The 8,852-nt window shown below is 52.8% G+C and overlaps 1 long non-coding RNA gene across 1 annotated transcript; it reads left to right on the top strand.

Moving 5' to 3' along the window:
- Window positions 1-21: 21 nt before the first annotated feature.
- Window positions 22-7,537, top strand: LOC107181949. The gene is made up of 2 exons (XR_001512661.1): window positions 22-7,254; window positions 7,359-7,537. It is a non-coding gene; the product is annotated as an uncharacterized LOC107181949 (long non-coding RNA).
- The last annotated feature ends 1,315 nt before the right edge of the window (window positions 7,538-8,852 follow it).

Here is an 8,852-nt window from a genome sequence, read left to right on the forward strand (position 1 = left end):
GGAGGGGGTGGGGTGGGGGGAGGACAACATTAAACCCTGCAGAAGGTGTGACCTCAAGGACACTCCCCTCCAGGCTGTCCCTGGCTGGAAGGGAGGGTCTGGTGGGGGCCACCTTGAGCAGGAGGCCTGAGACCAGATGTGAGACAGCTGAGCCCCATGTGTGCCCCTTGGTGACTTCACTGATGGGCTCAGCACCATCTGGGACAGGCCAGTGGGAAGGTCCAGTCGTGCCTTGGCTGCAAATCTGGAAAGGATGTGGTCCTAGAGGCCTCCATGCCCTGCCCCAGCCTAGCCCGGTTCCAGTTGCTGGCAGCTTGTCGCCAGGGGTGGCCCGGGTATCATCCTCACCGTAACGGCGAATTGTGCTGGTCTCCCAGGGACTGCCGCCACCCAGCACGGGTGGTGTGGTAGAAGACACCTCTGGCTTTGGGGCTTGGAGGCATCTCCTGTGAGCTCAGCCTGTCCGTGGCCAGGCCACTGTCCGTGTCTGTTAGTTGCAGAAAAAGCAGTTCCCCAGGTGCCAGCAAGGACCACCTTCCTTCGCTGTCACTGACCTTGAGAAGAGTGCTGGGCGCCCGTGGAGACCCACCAGCCCGATTTACGGAGGATGGGCAGAGCCGGGGTCTCTGTCTGCACAGACTTTATTTTGGATATTTCTGGGTGGGCAGTTTCTTTGCATGTTTCGGGAGAGGTTTATTGATTTGGGGCTTCTCGGTTGGGCCCTGGGTTTTGGTCTTATTTTAGGGGTTGTTTGGGGGCCTCGGGACGGTCAGCCTCACAGGGGACAGGAGGGGGGTGGGTGGGCTTTTCTGTCATACTCTTGTGGGAGGTTGTTTGTTGTTTGTATTTCACATGTTCCCCTCCACAAGCTGGAGTCGTTTCGTTTGGTTTCCACTGTGTGGACAGTGCCTGAGGGGCTGGGGGCGGAGAAGCCCCCCGCTCCCAGACCGCGAGGCACCCACCTTCTGGTGCGAGCCCAGCCCAGGAGGGAGGAGGGTCTTGTTCAGGAGCGAAGGCGGCTCTCGGGCTGCTGGGTGACTGCCATTCTGTGTACAGTCTCCCACCTGGGTAGGACCGAAAGCCTGAGGGGATCCCCCAACTGGGCCCCCAGGCCAGACTGGAGCAAACACCACCAGCCTGCCGGCGATGCCACAGGGACCAAGGAGGTGGAGGACCCCAGACCAGGAGCTGACCTGGTCGTTCCGAGGGGCAGTGCCCCCGAGAAGAGAGAAGCGAGAGAATCAAGTCCCTTTCGACTTCGGGTTTTTCGATCATTGACATTTCGGAGGGGACCCTCCAGAAGCCAGCGGCTTCCCGAGGACTCGCCCTTTGCTGGGAGTGGATTTCCACACGTGCCTTTGACTTCGGACAGGTCAGGCTGCACAGCCGCCGACTCAGCTGCCAGAATCCTGGACAAGGGTTGGTGTTTTCTCTCTCCACCTGCTTCCCACCCAGGACGGAGATGTTGCCTGAAGGTGAGCATGGGACCCAGGTCTTGTGCCTTCCGTGCCCCGTGCGCCCCCTCCTGACCGTCCTCCCTCCCGTACACTGAAGCCTGGCAGCTATAGCAAACTGCTCCTGTTCTCTGTTAAAGGGCCGTGGTGAGATTTTGTTTCCTTTTGTTTTATTTTTGAGTTTGTTTAAGATGGAAATTAGTTATTTTCTTCTGCTGGACAGTATTAAATAGAGCAGGATGTTGAGTTAATCTGCTAGATTGCAGTACTAATGGTAGTGGTTTAGTGTCTTCATATTAATATTATTTGGACTTATTTGAACAATAATGATAAAGAAGTGGTTCATTATTTTTTAATTAATGCACTTTAATAAGGTGGAATGGAAAGAAACCCAGAGAGCAAAGTGCATTACTTAAAGATGCAGTATATACTTTTCTCATTTTTAAGCAGCACATATTTATTGAAAGAAAAAAAGTAATTTATGATTATTTAAAATAAATTTAAAAGTAGAGTGACTGTCGGGTTAAAGGACCTTCCACGTAGCTATCTTCCAGGGGGAGGGCCCCAGCGGCCTCACTCCTCAGAATTCTGCACTGAGCCAGTTCAATCACAACGCGACAGCCAGGCCAGGAAGGAGTGCAGGACGCATCTGCCCAGCACAGAGCATCTCAGTTGGACTGGACCACAGTGCTCCCCAGAGCCTGCCTTCCCCTGCCCTTCCTCACGGCCTCGACTGCCCTGTGGGGCTCTCTACCACCGCCAGGGCCCGCATTCCCCTGCCCCTCAAGGGCCCTCTACCCTTGATCCCCAGTGCTCTAAGTGATGGTCATTAAAAGTGACCTCAAAGGTCACTCCATCCCATCCCCTCCTGTTATTGCAGCCCAAGGACAGGAAATGACTCCCAAAATCACACGGCTAAGTTTACTGGCAGACCTCCCCACGGCATCCATCCTGGCACTCCTACCCACCCCCCTTCGAGCTTATTGTGTGGTCATCATGTTTACATTGGGACATCCAGCCCCGAGGATGGCTGGGAGTTGCTCAGGCATCCAGGGAAAGTGGGGAATGCTGCCACCTGGTGACAGCATGGAGATGTGGGCAGTGAACAGGGATTGCCATGTCCCATCTTTGCCCCTTGCCCCTCACCACCACCCCCTTAATTCACAGCACAGCACAAACCCTGCAAACCGAAAGAGAGTATTAATACTTGAAGCAAAAAAGGGTGCATGCCAGTCCCTCTCAGACATGGCTAGGCGATGCCAAGCCTTGTGCCCCTGGACCCCTAGCCCTACCCAGGGCAAGAGGGCCTTTCCCTAGAGCTACTGAGCTGCTTTGTGATGCTGGAGGTACTGCTGGCGGCAGGTGGAGGAGGGAAGGGCCTGGGGCTCTGACCCATCTGGAGGAAAACCAGATCGGCCTGAAAAAAAAGGAAAAAGAAAAATGAAATCTCAGCAGTGTCCAAACCTAGTTTTCCATTCGTTACGATTGAAAATGTGAACTGACATTGTGTGGCTGTATACTGCAACTTTAATCATAATGAGCCCTTCTGAGGTCATTATTGAGGTTTATATAATGCCTGAAGATGCATCATTGGTGCTTTTCTTTGTTGAAAGACTTTTTCTTTTCTTACAAGGGGGAAAAAATGTCTTCATCTCTCTCCCACTTTTTATAACAGCGGGCCTGGCTGGGCTTCCTGGCCCTGCCACTGCTGTTTCCACTAGGCCAAGGGACCACAGGGGCAGCAAGAGGGAGCAGGAAGGGGTGACCCTGAACAGCAGGTGTGCCATCTGCTCCTACCTGTGGCCGGGCCCTGCCTTGCCAGCCCTCGGCCCCATCCACCCCGAGCCTGGCCCCAACAGCTTCTCTTCGTTCCCCCTCTCTTCTCCCTCTTGACGAAGGCATTATATAGAATCATTTTAATCACTTTCAGATGTTAGAGCAGCATATTTTACTGGCATTTATCCATCGCTTTCCTCAGCAAGGCATGTTACTACTCTTATCATCTAAGGGAAAAAAAGACAAGGGAATTTCGGCCAAGCATTATTTTCATATTACTAGTATTTGCAGAGTAGATGTAGAACTATTTAAGTTTAGACCTTGGTTTGGTAGTTTATTTTTTTTAAGGGAAAAAAGATAAGGTAACCCCTACTTTTCCTGTTTTTGTATTTAACTAATATATTATTTCTTTAAGGTTACTCACTTCCCCTAGTCCCTTCAAATACTTTGCATTCTCATTCGAAAATGAAAACAATCTGAGAGACAGGAAACGTGCAATATTATCAAGAGAGGGATGCCAGGGCTTGTTGGGATGGTGGCAGGAGGGAGACCCGGTGGCCCAGTCTGTCGATGGAGGGAGGCGGGGCTGCTGGGAGACGTGGGAGCTGTGGAGCGGAGGGGTGGTCCAGGTTATTGATCTTTTCCCCTCCTTGCCTGCCCCCCTCCCCTGGCAGGATGTCAGGGGTCCCCGCCAGAGGGCAGCCCCTTTTTCTGTTGGGTGTCATCCACCCAGAAGAAAGGGATTCAGGGAAGTAGCATGGGGCTCTTGACCTCCCGGGGCCCCTGCCCTCAGAGCAGAGCAAGGACGTCCAGGAACTGTTCCTTGTTTTCATTTCCGTGGTTTCCAGCCAGCTGCTCAGAAAGACCTGTCCTAACAGTCACTCACCAGCCCTCGCTCACCCCAGTCTCCTGATGTTTGGGCCATGATCCTTTTGATGTATGTATGTTTGAGTCTTTCTAAAACTATGTAACCTCAGTTCAGTTTATGGGCAGGAACCCTAGATGTAACCGAATCCTTTCTGGGGGAGGTGGGTGCCTTCAGCCCTGCCCTATCCCAGTGAAACACCAATTTCCACAAGCCTGCAGCTGGGCCTGGTGCTAACCTGGGCCACCCGTTCATCTCAGTGACTTCAGCTGAGGAGTGAGCCCTGCCTCTGCTCAACACCCCAACGGTCAGTGCCCAGAGGGTCTCGGAGCAGCAGCTGAGGGGCCTACCCAGGTCCCTGCGGACAGAACTGCCCACAACAGGTACCAAAGCGGCCTCCTAAGTTGGCACGGGCAGAGGAAGCAGCAGGGTGGGAAGTCTCTGGGTTCAAGCCCTTGGAGCCTGGCTCCAGGGACGGCCTTGCTGGCGTGTCCCCTCCACCTCCAGTACTGTATGCTTGCTGCTCCGACCCGTTTGGTGCATTTCTGTACAAATATGGATCTATGTGCCAAGTGGGACTGTGCCCCCCTGTGTGGGTCTCTCCCCTTGGAGCATCTACATCTATGTCCAACCTTTGAAAATCTTGACGCAGAGCTCTCTGGAAAAGAGAACCATCCACATAACTAAAGAATTAAGATTCCCTCACTTTTTTGAGGGCTGTGTGTTGAGAAAGTGTGTGCGTGCGTAAGTGTGCCTGTGCGCGTGCGTGTGTGTAACTTCCCACTGTTACGAAGTAGGATGGGGTTAGAGAAAACCAGCGGGCACGCTGTCTCCATTGTACAGTCCTTGGCATTGGGCAGGCCCCACGGGACTCACAGCTTCTGGCAAGTGTGTGTTATTCACACACGTAATTCTGGCTGGAGAGTGCAATGTGTCTTTTTTTATTTTTTTGTAATTATTTTATTAAGTATTTAGTTGGAAACTTCACACTGGCATTAACAGATCTAGCAGAAGCAGCCTAGGCCATCGTCCCAGGCTCCCAAATGAAGTTGTGGAAAAGAGATGCCGCTGAGTGTGCTACGCGGCAGGCCGACTCCCACCCGTCGCCATGCATGTCATCACCGTGGGGTGATGGCCCTCAGCTCTTGTTTCTGGGGATGGTCAGGGCGAGAACTTGCTCACGGTGAGCTCAGCAGACCTGCACGTGCATGTACATCGGCACCTGCCTAGACCTCGGGCCCTGTCACTTGATGGGACTAGTGTGAAGGGTTCCCCCTTGACCTTACTGAGATTTCTGCCAAAATCATGATCCTGTTTGGGGCAGCCTCTGTGGTTCTCATGCTCCGTGACCAGAGAAGGATGGGGGTCAGTGACCTATTGCCTTATTTCAGGAAAAGCAGCCCCACTGATTTAAGCTTCCCTCCTGTTTTGTCCTGTGCACCTGGGCTCTCAGACAAGAAGTTGGGCACATTGGTGCTTATAGACTGGGCAGGCCTGGTCCCAACCTGCCTATAAGGTTGAGATTGCCATGCATCTTCCTGACCAATTCCTGCCTTTCTAATCTTGAGTTTGCACTTGACCTTGACAATCACCCACCCCAGTCCTAGAATTTAGTGGCCTTAGAGAGTGGATCCCTGCGCTAAAGGTCCCTCCTTTGCACCCCCAAGTTTCATCCTGGCTAATGGGGCTGGACTTCAGGAGGTGAGAGAGAGAGGAAAAAATTGTTTTAAAGCAAAAGGATGGATCGAGCATGTTGGAGACGAGCAAGAGGCATGTCGGCAAGATGAGTATGTGCATGTGTGGCTTGTTTGGGTGTCTGGGACTGACCGTCCCTTCTCTGGGAAGGTGGCTTCCAGAAGAGGGTGTCTAGGCAGAAAGGGAAGTGTGAGAAGGCTGAGAGAGGGTTTGGAGTCTTGTCTTTATTAAAAAGAAGGAAGAAGTTGATTCTAAGTGTTTCAGGAAGAAGAGAGCAGGTAAGGAGGGAATTTAGTGATGCAACACACAAGGGTCCAGCCAGATCAGGTTGAAATAAGGCTGGAGGAGAAGCAGCTGGCCAGAGGAAACGCTACTTGCTGTGCCACAAGCTCGGTCCCTAGCAAGTTCTTAATGAACGGTCACTGATTTACTCAGTGGAGAGAGTAAGTCACCAGCAACAACTTGTATTTTGAGTTTGGAGGCCCTGGATCCAGAATATTCACCCATCTCCCAGGTTCCCAGCTGGTTTTGCCCACCTCTTTTTGTCTAATACACAGCTAACCCCTCAAATTGTTTAACTCAAAGACTAGAGACCAAAAGGGTCATGTAGTTAGAGACCCGCCACCCCCAAATTGGAACCTCAGGGTCCAGATACCATCAAGCTCATCTGGGAGGGAGGCGACCTTGTTTGTTCTTCTCCAATGTCTCTGATGATACCTGTGGTTATTCAGTTGGTTGAGCCTGCCCACTGGTGTGACTTAGAAGACAGGGGGTGGGGGGGAGGGGGTGGTACAGTGCATACTCATCCATGGATATGCCCTTTCGTGTTTAGTGGCCTATGACCAAGACACACTGCTCTTAAGTGTTTATTTCAGAGGAAGAAGGGTAAACAGCCACCATTCTTGAATCTGCATCTTGTTCTCTGCAACAGGTTTTCTTTAAATGCAGGACACAGGATGGGAGAGGGTTTTGCTGCTAGTTACTGAGAGGTTCGCAGGAAGGTGACCGAGTGATGCACACGTGAGTGGCAGGTCCCTGAAGTGTGGGTTTGTGGACCGCATGGTTGCATGTGAACTGGATGCCTCGGCTCCAGAACTTTGGGGGATTTCTCGTGGTGTCCACTTAACCCCCCTCCCTCCCAGATCCTAGTGGGCTCTATGGGGGTCACGTTGTTTCCTCTTCCGCCCTCAGCAGAGAAACTGAAGGAAAGGACATTAAATTGAATGCAGTCAATTTGAGCACTAAAAAATTTCCAGGATCAATGGTGGTGCTAAACTATCTCCATGTTTCTATTATTTTTAATAGTGGGTTTTTGTTTTTTTTATTATTGTTCTCATCACAAAAACGCAGTGTCCTTGGGGAAGGGATCCAGCCTCTTGGCCTGTACCTTTCCAGGTGTCCTTTATCATTTTGACGGGACTCTTTGGTCTGCAGAAATACTATGACTTGGCATGCTTCTAGACTGTAAGATTTGGGTTGTTTTGTTTTGTATTTTGTTTATGTTTACATGCATCTTCTTGTATTTCCCTGAAAATTAAATAAAGTTTTTGACCTTTTTAACTCAACAGAATCACCTCTTCATTCTCCTTAATGCCAGAAAACCCATCCAGCTGAATGGCAAAAGCATCCCCAGTGCAGAATGAACTACAGGATCCATATCCTCTGGGGACAGAGGGGTGGGGGATGAGAAGCCTCCAACCCTCCCAACTTCTGCTGAACTCTAACAGGGCTGGGCCATCCTGATGTAGGAAGCAGCCCATGGCTGTTCAAGGCCAGGCAGAGGCTGGGCAGAGGGTCCTCATGTGTCTAGATCCCATCTGCCACCCCCAGCCTCTGCAGACAGCCAGACGTGCTCATCTATAAAGTTTCTCTGAAGGTCTCAGGCCAGAGGTCTGTCTTTCCTGCCCAGCTGTGCCACCGATTTGGTGTAGGCCTCAGCACCCACCCACCCACCCACCGGAGCTCGGCTGGGGCGCTGGGGCGCAGGGGCGAGGGATGGGAGGCCCTGTTCCTGAGGAACTCAGCACGCTCTGCTGACCTGAGGACCTGTCATCCTCCCACTAGCCCCTAGGTGGCGCCACCACCACACAAGGGGTGCAGGCCAGGTATGGGTTCAGCTCAGCCAAGAGAAAGCTGAGCAGGCCTCATGGACTCCCGCTGCTGCCCCAACAAACACTGCTGCTCAACAGCCCAGAGACCTGAGGCTACCAAAGGGCATGGCTTCTCCCTTTCAACTTACAAGGCTCACCTGGCATTCTGGCCCCCACACTGCATGCACACACCCCGTCCGTCCCCCCCACACACACACACACATTGGCCCTCCCTCCCCAGCCCTCCACACTGCACAACACAGCCCTGAGGCTGGTACAAATCACCTTTATTCACAATCACAGTGACCCAAGTTCACAAAGGCGGCAGTAACTACCCCACACTAACAGACGATGGATGGATGTTTGGGTGGATGGATGGGTGGGTGGGTGGCTTCCTCTCCCCAACCCTCAGGCCAGGCAGCCCCTGTACTTACCTCTGAAATGGATCCTTTGACTGGATAGGGCCCCCACCCCCCAGAAGGGGTTACCAGGGGTCAGAGACTGGGGAGACCCGTAGCAGAACTATGACTTCTCGAAGACCCACTGCAAGGCTGGGACAGACCCCACCCCACCCTCCACAGCCCCTCACCAAAGAACTAAGAGTTACACAAAGTCTTCCCCCTCCCCAATCAATCATTTTACAGAGGTGGCAGCTGAGGCACAGAGGGGCTTGGACCTGGCCACAGGGATGTAAAAACCCATCTGAGGGGGCAGAGGGCTGGGAGGCTGGGGGAGACTGGAGAGCTGGCCCCAGCCCATGGCCTATCAGGACAAGGCGAGCAGGGCAGAGATGACTGTAGCCTAAGAGCACGTGGGGGGCACTCCCTCACCCCAGAACCAGGAATAAGAACCCAGAGGTGCTGGGACCCTGTCCCTACCCCTCATCTTTCCTGGGGATGGAGTGCCTCCCCTAAGAACAGGCTCCCTGCCTCTCACTAGGCTCCCCAGCCCTGTTCCCTGGCCCAAGCTGGG

This window comes from Myotis davidii, unplaced genomic scaffold (assembly GCF_000327345.1).
Source record: "Myotis davidii unplaced genomic scaffold, ASM32734v1 scaffold332, whole genome shotgun sequence".
Lineage (NCBI taxonomy): Eukaryota > Metazoa > Chordata > Mammalia > Chiroptera > Vespertilionidae > Myotis > Myotis davidii.